Here is a 13,125-nt window from a genome sequence, read left to right as displayed (position 1 = left end):
CTCCCCGGCGGGGAATCGAACCCCGGTCTCCCGCGTGACAGGCGGGGATACTGACCACTATACTACCGAGGATTGATAGGGGTTGAAACTTGACATTATTTCCTGAGACGTATTCAATATCTGAGCATATTCATGTGAGATTCCCTGTCAGCATTGGTTAAATGGTTAGCATTTGTGTTATTTACGAGATATGCAGACAGTAAAAAGTGAATCTCACATTTTTATACTAGACGAACGTCGAATCGCCAAAGTGCCGAGAAAATAATTTATTATAATGTCATGTCGTCATGTACTACCATAAGAGACATCATATTGCCTCGGAGACAGCTTTTTCTATCTTTTCTCATAGCTGTGTCTTCCTATTCTATGATATCTATGATATTACGATGAATATATTTTTATAGATTGTTTATTCTATGACTGTGTCCGTATTCAAAGAACTAACTATAGTGATAGTTCCTAACATAGCCAAGTTGATGGAGTACTCAAACCTCTGTCTGCTAGCACTGCCTGGTTGTGGGTTTGTATCATGCCGTTGGGCTTGGACGTTTGAGTATCTCATACCATAACCCACACTCAAGCAAAAAGCTTATGATGTGAGAATAATTCACAGTAGAGAAGAATTAAGAATGTTAAGAGACTCCTGTGTCGAACTGATTAGAAGTGGATTTCTTATCAGTTAGAGATTATGTCATGATACTGGCGAGAATAGGAAATAAATATATAAACCATGCCCCGTTATCTCTATAATATAACAACTATAAAGAATGAAATCATCAACTCTTATTATCTTCTGCTTTGCAAGAAACTCAGATTTGAGCTCCTACACTATGTTTATCTGCCGACTCTTCGAATTATGAATATTATAAAATATATAAATATTATGGAGTAATTATATGATACCACAATCAAAAGATAACACCAGATAATTTTATTTTTGATGATATCGCTTACTCAAATTCTGACAATTTTAGCAGCCTATTTGTTTCCATGAGAGATCCCTCATGGAAGAGAAATTCACTTGAATTTTAGCCAAAAAGTTGGAGGAAATGCTCTTTAGATCAGAGGAGAATACAAACTGATAATTAGATAAAATATTTTCTACATGTTACATTTAAAAAAATTCCTCCCCGGCGGGGAATCGAACCCCGGTCTCCCGCGTGACAGGCGGGGATACTGACCACTATACTACCGAGGATTGTTAGGGGTTGCAACTTGTCATTATCTCCTGAAACGTATTCAATAATAAATTATTCTGATCTAGTATATTCTACAGAAGAATTCATAGGAATCAAAATTGAGGCGATAAGTATAATACTTTACATTTACAGATGGAATAATAGAGAATGCATTTATTCAAATGCTAATTAATATATAATTATAATTTAACGAAAATCCTAAATAAATGCTGCAAATCACCCCGAAGACCTTTGCTACTGCAGACATTGACAACAGGGTTAACAGCTAGATGGAAATTCGATGAGAACTACTATCCAAAAATTATTTGCCAGCCCGGGAATCGAACCCGGTACCTCCCAATTGCCAGTCAGGAATGCTTACCCTTACACCAAACTGACAATCTCTGGATAGCAGCGCTCATTTTATACGAAGCCATAGCGGCCAACCAGTTACAGATGGAATTAAATAGAGAATGCATTCATTCAAATGCTAATTAATATATAATTATAATTTAACGAAAATCCTAAATAAATGTTGCAAATCACCCCGAAGACCTCTGCTACTGCAGACATTTACTGCAGACTTTACATTTCATTTCAATATTCATTCAACAAATAAATATTTTTTTTAATTACGTTTCAATTTTTCTTTAACATTTTTATTTCATTACCGAGGCAAATGAAGCTTTTTTATAATGGTACTGAAGATCAAGGAATAGAATATGATGGTATTTCCCAAGTATGTTTACAAAGTACAATAGTGGCTGGAATGAGATCTCATTCACTAATCTCTTACCTAATGCCTACACAAATTCTCTTGAAAAAGATGATTGTGACTTAGAAAAGGTGAATAATATTATGACTAATCATAGTTGTTATCCTTACGTCAGAGACAAACAAACATTCAGTGTGAGACTCAATTCAGTGTGTACACATAACTTTCCGAGCGAGGCTACAATATAGATAAGAGATCCTTTATAATAGATATCCTCTATTATAAGAGAAATATATAGATTCTTACTGTCAGCATTGGGAGAATGGGAAGCGTAGGTGTTATTCATAATAAACGCTGATAGTTTGAAGTGACTCTCTCCCTCTAACCCTCTCTTTCTCGCTCTCTCTCTTTTATTGTAATCTGCATAAATTGAGCACTCAATCAATTAAACAATCTCTCTCTCACTATATGCTAGGGCCTAGGAATTCCTAGTTGTCACTTATAATTTCTGGGTGAACTAGTAGTTCTGTAAACAGTAGACCTCGCGCAGTTATAAACCGCAGTCTCCTCTTATCCATCAGAGTAAATCCTGTCTGTATATCGTGTCGGCGAGATATCGGTGTGAAAACGGCTAATGGCTGTTGGGGTTGGTGTATAAAAAATGCTAACATCAAAAGCTAATCTCCATCAAGACATACTGGCAACAGGACAGCCCGAGTTCAAAGCAGAGAAAGTTCGAAAGACAATACTATGTTATTTAAGTTATTAATTGCATGCGTTATTGCACGCAATCAATAGTGCATAAAAATTGCATTCAATGAGGCATGCAATAATTAATAGTCTACACAGAAGCTGATTTTTTACCAAGTTACATTGAGATATTGAATTGCATGCGTCATGGCATGCAACTTATAATCCACTCGACAGCTGATTTATGATGAATAATTCTATAGTCTGATTTTTACTCTAATATTGGCGTATGAAGGAGGCTCCTTTTTCCTTTTATACTAGTAGGTCTGTGAACAGTAGACCTCAAGCAGTATTCTCATCCACAAGTACCTGTTTGAAACTATAGACCTTATGGAAATACAGCAATGGACTGGCTTCTCCACACATCTGTGTAATCACTTGTCACTTGTCAGCTGATTTGTGATGAATAATTCTATAGTCTGATTTTTACTCTAATATTGGCGTATGAAGAAGGCTCCTTTTTCCTTTTATATTATCCTTGAAATGCAAAATTTCCAAAAAAACTTGTATATACGTCGACGCGCAATTAAAAAGGAACATACCTGTCAAATTTCATTAGTATCTATTACCGCGATTCGCCGTAAATGCGCAACATATAAACATTTAAACATAAAGAGAAATGCCGAACCGTCGATTTGAATCTTGGACCTCACTCCGCTCGGTCAATAAGAAAATCACTTTTTCATTCAGAAAATAGACTTCATGAAAGTGGTGAGAAAGTAGCGAGATTAGAGTAACATTGACTTAGTAACAATTAGCTGACCTCCAACTAACAACATTTATTTATGATAACAATGGAGAAAGATTGATCAGAGAGTTGCATTGATAAGTACAATAATTGTGTAGGATAGAATGCAATGTTGTTATATAGCTTATTATGCCGCACCTTGACCAGACCTGATCACTGTGCCAAGGTGAGCAAGCTGCCGCCATATCGAGATTTAATATCATCCATGCCGTAAAAGATAAATGCAAATTAGTCATGATATTGGTACGAAGGGTCATGACGTGTTTTCGAGCCACATGTTTGAAGCAGTTCAGTTGTTATATTATTATTGGAGAATTGGTATCAATCATTAATCAGTGTGTGATGTGTTATTACATACATTATGCAATTATCAACTTCAAACCAAAAGTTCTCATGTATTTAGCTCGTCCAAACTCATTAGTTTTCATTTAGTGTGATTTTTCCTTATTCTGTTACAAGAGAGTATAGAATGTTATAGAGATGCTTGACTGCTAGTATAGCTGGATAATATAACTGAATACAAAGTGAGGGAGAGCTCTTCCATATTATAATCTCTGATTCCAATACTATCATTCAATGTAGGTACCTAGAACACATTATTCCAGGTACATTGTTTCTGTATTCCAGGTATCTTGACTATCATTGAATGGTGATTTATCACACAAATCATACTAGTAGTTCTGTGAATAGTAGACCTTGCGCTCAGTAAGCTACATTGACCTGTTGTTATGTTATCCCAGAAATTAATTAATGATTTATCAATTTAAAATGTCTAGAAAAAATTCTAAATAAACATAGAGCTTTCTGTCCTATCGTACCGTGACGTGTCGTCCCGCGGAATGTGAGTGTGAGCGCTGTTATCAGGTCTGGCTGCAACTGTCTACAACGTTGATGGAAAGATACATTTTCCGCAACATGTTCGATGTTTTTGAACGGGTAGTATTATAGTCCACTAAACAGCTGATTTATGATGAATAATTGTATAGTCTGATTTTTACTCTAATATTGGCTCTTGAAGGAGGCTCCTTTTTCCTTTTATATTATCCTTGAATTGCAAAATTTCCAAAAACCTTGTATATATGTCGACGCGCAATTAAAAAAGGAGCATAACTGCCGAATTTCATGAAAATATATATTATGAAAATAATATATTTCATGAAACATATATTCATCTAAACATTAAGAGAAATGCCAAACCGTCGACTTGAATCCTAGACCTCACTTCGCTCGGTCAATATATCATTCATTCCCTGATAAGTAAAAACCATTGGCCTACTAACAATGATGGAGAGGCAGCAAAAGGCTGAACCCTGTTTCTATAAAACTGTCTCTCTTGCGAATTTTTATAGAATAATACATATTGTTTGAAAAATTCCTCCACAAGTCCTCCAATAATTATCACCAATATTCCAAGTTTATAAATGTGTATACTATTTTGAAAATTTTAAATACAATTCGCAAAATTTATCTATCCTCTCACAACTCCTTAGTCCTTACAATAATTATCAAAGTACCAAATTTTGCTTTGAGACATCAATGCTTTTCCTGCTGTATAAAAATATTCTTTTTTGTTCTTTTTTTATTCTTTGATAAGCTTTGTAATAGACCAGATCGAAGTAAATATTATTGTTTAAATCTCTTGGTTCAATCGGTCAATCAATATTAGCTTTGGTATAAACCAGACGTCAATATTATTGTTGGAAGTTCCAGCTTCATTCGTTTATGGCTAACTTCAATTGCATTCCACCCGGAAAGTTGTATAATTATGTTCAGGAGACAGAAAGCGGCAGTATTTAATAAAAATTTGGAGAAAATCCATTAATGGAGTTCCAGTTCACCTATCCCTTAACATTACCCTTCAAAAAACGAAGATAAAGAAAGTGACACAGCTTTTCACAGCTCATCTCTTCTCAATCATGTAGGCCTACTGCTCATTGAATGAGTTTGTTATTCGAAGAATTTGACCTCTTTCAAATCACCACCAATTGATGGGTCAATCATTTTCAGCGTATGAACAGATTGTATCTCAAATTTTGAATTCAATTTAACCAAAAGAAATATGCTCTGCCCTGGATTAAGGGCAGAGCATCTAGACTGTCACATAACTACAACTTCTGTTTGTCAAGTGTTTGTTAAGTTTTTTCTCAACCAAGGGTTGAGGACTTTGAGGACATAGAAAACTGTGAATCCAATACATCGATTACAGTCCCCAGATTTTAGTTTATTAATATTGATTCATATTATGCCCTGCTTTGACTCTCATACGCACTCAGATTTTATAATCAAGGAAAATATATTTAGAGAAACAAAAAAAATCTGTTCACATTCACAAATTATAGTTCTAAAGGTTTTTTCCCATATTTATATTATTCAGAGACTTTCCTCTGGAAAGTTTGCTAACTTGTATTCTATTATCTGTATTGGTCTAATCCACAGCAAAACATTCTTAAACCATTCTTATTAGACTGTTTAACAAATTCAATAAATGAATAAATTCATAAAAGATAAATGAGAATGTCATTAATAAATCATAAAAAACAATTGTCTCAAAGAGAGCACCAGGATAAGTAAATAAGAGTGTATCTGATCTTCATCAATGAATATGATTATAAATAGCCTACATTGAATAGTTATTAGTATTATGAATTATTTTCATAAGAGAATCAAAAATCGCGGCTAGTAATCTATCTCATAAACTTTAATAAATACAATATTAGTATTTCTATACAGAAAATATTTTAAGAAACTTAACTACACAATCGAAGTGAACTTTTTCCACTGTTGTGAGTACTAAATCAACCTCACTCATTCACAATTTTCCACGGTTGATTGTTTAAGTTCACTATAAAATAACAAAATTTTCATTGGTCTTCTTGTAATGCAGGCAAAGGTGATGGGTCTCTCAGTACTCTCTTCAAAAGTGTGAGGTTAGCTTTATCGTTTCCTTTGTGTTTACGGTAACTTCTTGTAATACTGTTCACTAATCTCTGATTTTCAAAATTCAATTTGTATCGATCGTCATAAGCCACTAGAATATTGTCCTTTAAAGCTTGTCTCAAAGTTTTGGTCACCACTCCTTTCTGTTCTTCTCTGAGAATTGAGTTTTTGGTTAGAAATGTCATTATCTGTTTCTGTGTAACGCCTTGATTATTCTGTAGTTTCAGAACTGATCCGCAGATGAGTGGAAGTGCCTTCTTATGTGTCAGGATCCTGTAGTAAGGCTCCGTTCTGTTTTGGGATGTTGATCGTCTACGTTGTTCGGTCTTCTTGTCGTCCATGTTTGCGTTTTTCACCACACTGAACATCTACACTAAATTTTAACAATTCAAAGGCCTGAAATCATAAGCTTCGAAAACAAACTTGTTATCGGTAGTCATAACAGATTGACTTGCGAAATGTTTAGATTGATCACCTGATGAGAAGTAGTAACAAAAGAAAATCAAAATATCTCATCCCCGAAATTCGCAAGCTGACGTATAGCCAAACTGTAAAATATAAATAGAAAGATGAACAAACCTAAAGGGTTTGAAAGGTTGAAGGGTAGGTTAGGTTTTTGCTTGTATTATTCAAATGTTTTGATAATTATTGACCGAGCGAAGTGAGGTCTAAGATTCAAGTCGACGGTTCGACATTTCTCTTAATGTTTAAATATTTATATGTTGCGCATTTACGGCGAAACGCGGTAATAGATTTCCATGAAATTTGACAGGTATGCTCCTTTTTAAATTGCGCGTCGATGTATATACAAGGTTTTTGGAAATTTTACATTTCAAGGATAATATAAAAGAAAAAAGGAGCCCCCTTCATACGCCAATATTAGAGTAAAAATCAGACTATAGAATTTATTCATCATAAATCAGCTGACAAGTGACACAGATGTGTGGAGAAGCCAGTCTATTGCTGTATTTCGATTAGGTCTACAGTTTCAATAAGGTACTTGTGGATGAGATTACTGCGTGAGGTCTACTGTTCACAGAACTACTAGTTATTGTAAAGCAGAAACAGAAAGCTTGCATGTCAGAGCATGTTTGTGTTATATAGTATGGCTATACGTCACCGTATGATTTTCGTGAATGCGATATTTTTCCTACCGTGAAAAAATGTCAGTAGGCCTACAAGAGCTGGATCGAACAAGAGAAAGATCATGAAAACGAAGGTAGCATGAAAACGTTTCTCTAATCTCAATCATATACAAATATGAAGTGGTTTCTGTTGAGAACTGTGAAAAATCCAACTGAAGCAAACTTCTTATCAATGAATTGAATAGAAGTTATGAAAGGGTTCTGATGAATATGTCGGCTAATTGATATTTCTCCATCCAACTGATAGCAAAACAAGCACTTTTATTTTTTCAAGGAAATAAAGTTGATAAAAGAGGAAAATACATGAGAAAAAGTATGCTTTACGCAAAGTAAAAGTAGGTAGTATTCTTTCTCTATGGCTACTTGAGCATCATCGAGCTCAAAATAAGATCGATATCAATGATGAGCTATGAGTTGAACTATAGAAGGCCGTCCTAGTGTGGAGGGATTTGTATTTGAAGATTTCGTTCAGCTTATTTTCTACTTTGCACATCAAACCAACATTGGATTGACTCAAAATTGAAGGAATTCATGAGTAAATATAGTGTCTTGACATAGGAGATGCCTAATAGGAGACGAAATTTTGAATTCTCACTAAACATTCTTGAGACACTAAAAAAAAATTCTAGTACTTAATACTATGCATAAAGTTTGATGTTTAGACAAGTAAAGAAAAATAAAAAGTAAGTTTCACTCCAATTATTATTTTTGTATAATTACGGACTTCTCATGTTCTTTATTTATTGACTAGAAACTTATAATTGACAACCGAGAAAATGGAAGATGTCCCTACATGACTCCCTCCTGCTCAGTTCTTCTTCGTGCATATATCCATCCTGCAATAGACACATTATTCATTTTTAAGTGAACGACAGTTACACGAAGTCAAGACTATCTAGTCAGGCTTCAAGCATAGAGAAACTATAGAGAACTATAGAACTATATGGAGAAATATATAAAAAGATATAAGACTTGTTCTTCTATGCTTCTAGGGTTCTAAGTACGTTGGTATCTCGTTGGTCAGGACTCTAGTACACGACTGCTGGTGGGACCCCTGCCAACGTCATTCAGAAACCGTTCACGTTTTCCTCGCTCACGTCTGCGCATGTCTCGTGATCTTTATTCTCTTTTTATCAGCTTCCTCTCTAGTACAGATTCTTATTTTATTGTGTTGGGCAGACACAACACGAGGAATACTAAAGATGCCCGGTCGTCGGCGAAGCAGCTTCTTCTATCAATCGTCTCTTCAATTTATTCCGACTGTCACGCCACTTACCGGACCATTACATTATCTTTCAATGATCTTCTCTCCACCGAATCGCTGCAGGACTGTAGCAGCGTGCAAGAGCTACCACCGAATTCATCACATACCTTCTTTCTACTATACTCAGCAGCTTGAGTGAGAGAGGGCCTACTGTGCCCTAACTTCGCCCTCCCAGGATTGGAATGAAGGCATCCTTTCAATTTAAATTCATCGGTAAATACTTGAATCATCGGTAAATACTTATCGTCCTGGGAGGGAGGGTCTTAGTTCGTCAAGTTCTCAGTTCATCAAATACCTATTATCACCATTTCTTGGAGTGAAACTGAAACAAATGTGAAGTTGAGCCATTCAGTTCCACGGTATCAAGTTTTCGTTGTAGACTGAACACAGTCAGTTACTCCGTTGCACACTAGTTCTCGGGATTAATGAGAATGGGTTAGAGAGAGGTGAATTGAAGGCTAGGCTAGGAGAAGGTTGGGGCAAAGCAGTATCCAAATAAAACAGTTCCAGATCTACTAGTAGTTCTGTGAACAGTAGACCTCGCGCTCAGTAAGTTACATTGACCTGTTGTTATGTTTTCTCAAAAATTAATAAATAATTAATCAATTAAAAATTTCTAGAAAAAATCCTAAATAAACAAACATAGAGCTTTTTGTCCTATCGTACCGTGACGTGTCGTCCCGGAATGTGAGTGTGAGCGCTGTTATCAGGTCTAGCTGCCGTCGATACGCCAATCCAATCAACCCATCAGAGAACATTCTGTGTTGTCGTGTTGGCGAAAAATTGGTGTGTTGAAATTAACAAAATAAACTACCATAATGCTGATTTCCTACAAACTTAATTTCTCACTTTTCATGATTTTAGAAATCAATTTCTTTTCAATAATATTTGTTGCAATTTTAATCATCAGATTAAAAGAAAAATCTAAAAAAATGTTTTCTATCAATAACTCCAAACTGCAAATACTAGAATCATGGCCTCAGCTTATGGAAAAACATGTTAGTAGACAACTGTCTACTAACGTTGATGAAAAGATACATTTTCAAGATGTTCGATGTTTTTGAACGGGTAGTATTATAGTCCACTAGACAGCTGATTTTTGATGAATAATTCTAAAGTCTGATTTTTACGGTAATATTGGCGTTCAAAGAAGACTCCTTTTCCTTTTGTATTATCCTTAAAATACAAAATTTCAAAAAACCGTATGTATACGTTGACGCGAAATTCAAAAAGGAACATACCTGTCAAATTTAATGGAAATCTATTGCTGCGTTTCGCTGTAAATGCGGAACATAAATATAAACATAAAGATAAATGCAAAACCGTCGACTTGAATCTTAGACCTCACTTCGCTCGGTCAAAAACTTTCATGAAAAGTCTATAAAACTTCCTTGGCAGGGGATAGCAGTGTTAGATCGAGCAAAGTGGGAAGATGAGGGTTATTGGAATTGAACAAATTGAAAACAATAATTTACTGAAAACCAGCATAGAAAGAGGTTGAAGAAGCGTACACTAAGTTTATAAGATAATAAGGCCCAAATTCGTTTGATGACATGATTATAATATTCCAAAAACTGGGATAATACACAATTTTAGTTGGTCTATTCAACTCTCAAATAACAAACGCCTTAAAAAATATTCATCCAAATGTAGGAGTGTTATGAAGTATGTTGTATGTCCGTGAAAAACTGAGTGAAAAAAGAAATAATTGAATTCCTCAGTTATAAGGAAATACATAAGTATGTCCAATGATAGAGCTATTTTCAAGGTTTTTCTATAGCTGCAGGAAGTTTGATGTCACACCACTACAAAACTGACTATTGGGCGCAGTCTCTCACAAAACAGTTCTCCGTTGCCGGATGATCTGGATCGAAATTAACTCCCGTGAATTACGAACCTTGAAAAAGTAGTTATCGTCCTGAAACCGTTTGTTTGTCGCTAACTGACCAGTGAGATTCACTTCAAACTGTCAGTATTCCTCATAAGTAGCATCATTGCTTCCCACTCGAACTATACTGAAAGTTCAAAATGAATCTTACTGGCTGGAACTTCAAAAGGGGACATTACAGCAAATGATCTTAATAGAATAACAGCTTCAGTTCAACGGTGGACCTACTTCTTCATCCGCCTTGTATTGCTCTTCAACTTTACACACATACTCACTCTTCAACAAAGATAGACAAAGAGCCCACCAGAATTACGAAATAGGATTGCCTAATTCAGCTCATATGTTCTGCATGTGTACTAACATGGCAAACACGTGATAACACACACTACTCTATTCAAGATAGTGTTTATACTATGCAATGCTATAACGTAACTTCAAAGCAGATGTCACAGAAGTCTATTTGAGTCTATCCAAACAAAGTACTCATCAAATTCACATGCTTGAAATAGGGTCTTCTGAAGAGAACAAAGTAACCAAGAACTTGAATTCTATGAATAGATGAAATCAAATAATAGAGATGGTGATTACTAGGTTTTTTAGTTGGAACGAAGTTTTTAGATTGGGCAACCTATTTGGAAATATTAGCATGGTGTCTAATCACTTAGCAGGCTGAAGCCCGGGTCACAAGTATCGTGCAGTTTCCCGATCCCACTCCGATCCGATCACATCAGTAATGAGAACGGCCTGAAGTGATGTTTTCCACACAATGTGATCTGTCTCACCACCACCCCTCCACCACACAGAAATATCGGACATAGGTAGGATGGGAACGCTGCATGATAAATGTGGCCCGGGCTTTATGGATAAAATTAGGAAACTTTTTCAATTTTATGATATTTAAAGATAGATGATATAGTTAGTTTAAAAAAAATAATTTGATAATTTTATAGGTATAAGCCTAAGTCAATATTTTTTTTAATTCAGTGCTCCGTTTGGATGGTATATACAGTTTTTGAGGCCAGTAATCAAACTTTCAAGTAGTTCGAAATCCATTATCATTAAACTTAACTCTCATTATCCAATTATAAAGTCTGGCACTGACACTCATTTGAGTGTTTGAAATCAGAAACTGAGAGCCATCACATACAGGAATTGTATCTGTGGTGCTATATGCAGTCCGAGTTAACAATTTTTTATAATAAAAAGTCAAGTTGATTTTTGATCATGGTTATTCCCAATTAGATCATATTTTGAAGAAATCAGAAATCTTAACTGTTTCCCATAATATTGGAAAAGGAAATTCTCCATAATATAATTAAGTCATACCAGGGAAAACTACTCTAATATTGAAAAACTGTATTCTGTTGACCTAGATTGTGGAGAAATGAAACTACGAAAATCAAGATGCAAAGTTTTATAACAACGTTTCAAGTTTGTAACGTTCATGCTCACGACAATGAATTTCTTGCTCACGTTACGTGGGAGACACTCACGAGTTTGCTGATGGGTCAATAACCTGTGGATCAGTAGTCATCTATTAAATTTTATTTTGAATGTCACCGAATCCAGAAATATTCCATCTCAATAAACTCAATTGTATTCTATTCCTTCAAAAACACAATTCATAATAATAAATTGATGAATTGAAAAAAAAATAGTGACATAAAAAATTATTATTGTTCAATTTTTATGAATTTGATTGACTCACTCGTAGAAACTACACCACCTCTATTGATAACTGTCGATACAGAGACATGACCTACAGTTATAGAGTGGGATTGTCCAACATTGATGATCTCACAGAACCACACGTTTCGAACTATCATGGAAGGGGCGGTGCTAATGCATTTCCTATGTGTGACACCCGTTCTGGGACAATAATAATGTGACACCTCACAATGCCTGATGAGCTACGCCCCAGTGAGAAAATCGTTTACAATATTTTCCAATTGGTTCTTTCCGGTTGATCAAATCTTTCCGGTTAAATCTAACGCTAGTTATTTTCAAGGTGTGCTGGTGACTGGATTTTATGGATTGACAGGAAGCAAACAGTGCCAAACTGCCTGAAATGGTATAATCGTATCAAATACGAAGCATTACTGAAGCATTAAGAAGATCTTTACTGTTATGTGTTCCGTTATCAATTACTTGGCATGTGGGTTAGATAGCTGAGTTCAATTTACTTGTAATTTGAGTATAAGTTATTTTTCAGAAATCACGATTCTCAAATCTAAAAGATCGCTGAAAAAAGAACAGAAAAGTGTATCAAAGGTACAACGATAATGAAAGCAAGTAGTATGATGAGTCCCTCATAAATTTGGAAAAGAACAGCTTTGGGCTTTCCCAATCATTCATAGTTGAGAATGATATTGTATGTATCAACTTATAAATAAATAAATATAACATTTTACTGATAACTGCTCATTTCCACTTCGTCATAACTAGAATAAAGTTCTCCGTCTTAAGGTAGGCGCACACAGATCGTCCTCGGACGGACGGC

At 35.2% G+C, this 13,125-nt stretch overlaps 2 non-coding genes across 2 annotated transcripts; both read right to left on the bottom strand.

Moving 5' to 3' along the window:
* Positions 1 to 72, bottom strand: Trnad-guc. The gene has a single exon. It is a non-coding gene; the product is annotated as a tRNA-Asp (tRNA).
* A 1,054-nt stretch (positions 73 to 1,126) lies between these two features.
* Positions 1,127 to 1,198, bottom strand: Trnad-guc. The gene has a single exon. It is a non-coding gene; the product is annotated as a tRNA-Asp (tRNA).
* Positions 1,199 to 13,125: the final 11,927 nt, after the last annotated feature.

This window comes from Nilaparvata lugens, chromosome 7 (assembly GCF_014356525.2).
Source record: "Nilaparvata lugens isolate BPH chromosome 7, ASM1435652v1, whole genome shotgun sequence".
Taxonomy (NCBI): Eukaryota; Metazoa; Arthropoda; class Insecta; order Hemiptera; family Delphacidae; genus Nilaparvata; species Nilaparvata lugens.
This window is presented reverse-complemented; position numbering and strand designations above follow the sequence as displayed.